We start from the raw sequence: 4126 nt of genomic DNA, 5'->3' as shown, positions 1-4126 counted from the left end.
AAGGAAATAAAAGAAGGACGAGGATAAGAGTTTCATCGATATATAAAGTGATTGTAGGATTATAATATTTATTTTTTTTTTTTTTTTTTTTTTTTTTTTTTTTTTTTTTTTGTAATGGTGGTTTTATACAATTTTTTTTTAAAGTCCAAGGCAAATGGTAAGCATGGGAGAGGCTGATTTTTTTTCCATGTAATATTTTGTTTTGTTGTTACTTCGTTTTGGTAGTTTTTTATCAATTTATTTCAATTAATTCTGAGATTCTCCAAGTTACAAGTTGCACAGTTCAGTTGAAAAATGTAAATCGAATCGAACTCGAATCTTTAGAAATATATGCGACTTCATTTCCCACAGACATCTTAAGGGGGTCGTTGAACATATAGCTGATCGATCGCCCTTCCTCTATTTCAGGGGTTTTGAACCTTTTCTCCCTACGCACCCCTTCTGGTATTTTTTGTGACAGTAATTTACCCCATTCACTTTGTATAAAGTGGAAAACAATAACTCAGATGAGCATTTCATTGCGTTTATTTGCCGGTACTGCAGTGAAAGGATATAATTAAATAACTCTCCTGACAACCATCAATATTTTAAAATTTAATATGTTTTTCATCAACTAGCTTAGTCTGCCGAAGAGCAGTGTTTGCTAAAGCACATATTTTGATGGGGAAAGTAACAAAGAACGAAGAGGCTCCTCTGCGATATGTGAATATGACTTGGATATTTTACACCAGAACCTGACCAAAGACTCTTTCTCAAATAGATCACTAGCAATGGAGTCATTCACAAAGTGTATACTCTTTCTGAATCTCATCATTGACAGAAATAACATCTGTATGAAAAGGGTCTCTAATTAGCTTCAAGATTCCTCTAGACATATCAGGAAAGTATCTCTCCATTTCACTTTGCAGTGAGGCAAGGTGATCCACTATTAAGTTTACCATCTAATCTGCTATGTCTTGCCTGTCAGCAAGTGTCTCAAACATCTCAAAAATTCCTTTCTTTACTTTTGTCTCCTACAGTTCCAGCTTCATCAGAACACTCTTCCAGTTTGTCAACAGCGTCAGTTACAACAGCATCAGCTCCTTTCAATATTTGTTCAAAATATTTAGGCGTGGGAATATATTATCACATAAGTACACAATGCCCCACACCACTCACATCCACACACACTTCAAACGTCACACACCAATCAAGCTCTGGCCAAACCGTATTCTGATACTCCATGCAGTCACAGTTAAGGTGATCTTACATCGTGACTACACATCACCGCTATAGTAAATCGTTTGCACAACACCACTTAGGTCATACGAATACAACCAAAAAGCAGCAACACCAGTCAATCTCAAGTCCACGACTGTCGGGTGTTCACTGGTGCGTTCCTAACCACACCTGGCGAAACTCTCCCTGCCCGGTAAGCGTACCCTTTCAGTCAGGCAGCCGGGCCCCTACCCTAACGACGCGTGGAGAGCACGCAATCCCTGACAGACTCTTTGCGACCCCAGGTTGAAAACCCCTGCTCTATTTCTTACTTAACCGTCAAAGCGGTGCTAATTACCGTGTCTGAATATCTCTGTAAATACACACACATACACACACACACACACACACACACACACACACATATATATATATATATATATATATATATATATATATATATATATATATATGTATATGTATATATGCTATATATATATATATATATATATATATATATATATATAGTATATACTATATATATGTAGTATATATATATACTATATATATACATATATATATATATATATATATATATATATATATATACTATATGTATGTAGTATATATATACTATATATATATATATATATATATATACATATATATATATAATATATATATATATATGTATATATACACACTATAGATGTACATATATAAATTTCCTCTCCTAAGAAGGAGAACCACAACTGCGCCAATAGTCTCCAGAGGAACGAACCGGAACTCAATGTTGACGACTTTCGCATTATGTCCGCGATAAAGTTTGACAAGTTAGTCTTGCTTTTTGCTGATTTTGGAACCAAGAATTTCGAGCTCATATCCTGTTTTCTTACATCCCGCTACATCATACATACATACATATATACATCTCTGTCTATCTGTTTTACTCTTCATATCCATATATGAACACTTGTATGTATATCATATACAAATAATATATGCATATATCTGTCATCTATTTATCTATACATATACACTCACGCACACACATATACATATAAGTTATATATATATATATATATATATATATGTGTGTGTGTGTGTGTGTGTGTGTGTGTGTGTGTGTGTGTGTGTGTGTGTGTGTGTGTGTGTGTGTGTGTGAAAAAAAATATATATATGCATGTATGGTTATAGGTATACATGTGGGTTTGTGTGTGTGTGTAATAAAGAAACAAGAAAGTGTCTACCTCCACGAATCAGACCTTTTGGTCCAACATGAAAAGGAATGGTCAGACATTTTCCTAGTTTACTTTTTCCGTTTCTTTCTTTTTAGGTCACGTACAACACAAACCAACGACCCACAAACCACATCCCACAGAAAGCTTCCTGTAACCCAGTAAAATAGTATCGTTAAGGCAATATCACGTTTACAAAAATTTCAAACATTGATTGTAAAAAAAGGTGAAGCAAAAAAGATAGGCGTTTCTGTGTGTGTGAGAGAGAGAAAGAGAGAGAGAAGAGAGAGAGAGAGAGAGAGAGGGGGGGGGGAGCGGGAGAGCGAGAGAGAAAGAGAGAGAGAGAGAGAGAGAGCGAGAGAGAGAGAGAGAGAGAGACAGTAAATTGGAAAAAAAACAAGAATTAATTTTTGAAAGATGTGAAAGATGTAAACATTGTTTCAAGGAATATTGGAACCAGGAAGAAAATTCATTTTTTCTGCTCTATTTATTACTGATATTTATCTTTGCCACCATCATTATTATTGTGTTGTAGTCTGCTGTAGTTCTGGATTTCATTCCTACGTAATTTGTACTTTATGCCAATGACAATATTGTGGTTACCGTGCATGTAATAAAAATCGTACGCTGTTATTGTTATCGTTATTATACTATATTATCATCATTATCACCGTTGTCGTTATTATCGCTATTATTATCATTATAATTGTTATTCTCATTATTAGTACCATTATTATAATTATTATCATAACTATTACCTTTGTCATTAACATTTTATTATCATCTTTATTAGTATTGTTATTAACATTATTATTGTTATTGCTATCACAACTATCATCATCTTTAGTATTATTATTGTAGTTGTTGTTCTTAATATTACTTTGACAACTATTACTGTTACTATTATTATTAACAAAATCACCACTATCATTATTACCACTATTATTATTACCGTGATCGTTTACATTATCACCATCATTGTTAACATTATAATTAACATAATTATTATCACTATAATCAATATTATCATTATCATTATAGTTAACATAATTATTATCACTATAATCAACATTATCATTATCATTACTATTCATATGCTAATATTATTACTATTATTTTTATTATTATTGTCATTACTATTATCATCATCATCATAATCACTGATAATAATAATAATAATTATAATAATGATGATTATTGTTACCATTACTATTATTATCATTATCAGTACATCATCATTATCCTTATTTTCGTTATTATTAACACTCCTTGTTGTATTATCAGTGTTTTCATAATCTTTCTTATAGTCATGTGTTATCATCTCCATACCCGACATCATACTACAATATCCATTATAATTACGCACCATCACCATTATTTCAATAAATACCCACAGAAAATGCAGAGAAAAATGTTGCCACCTTCGGGAAGATAGATGTAACATATGACACTATATAAATCTCTTTTTTTATATTTTCTTTTTTAACGATCCCTTCTTTTCTTTCTTCTCGTATACCTTTCGAAACTCTTCTCCTTTTTAATCACTTTATGCCTTTTCCCCTCATCAAGTCTGAGGGCGTCCGCTCGTGAGGGTGATTTACAGAGGAACAACATTTCTTGCAATACTCAGCCGTGCAGTTGCCATCCTTCTTCCCCTTCTCTTTCTCACCTTTTTTTTCTCTTCCTCTTCT

The sequence above is a fragment of the Penaeus chinensis genome, chromosome 34 (genome assembly GCF_019202785.1).
Source record: "Penaeus chinensis breed Huanghai No. 1 chromosome 34, ASM1920278v2, whole genome shotgun sequence".
Classification (NCBI taxonomy): Eukaryota; Metazoa; Arthropoda; class Malacostraca; order Decapoda; family Penaeidae; genus Penaeus; species Penaeus chinensis.
This window is presented reverse-complemented; position numbering follows the sequence as displayed.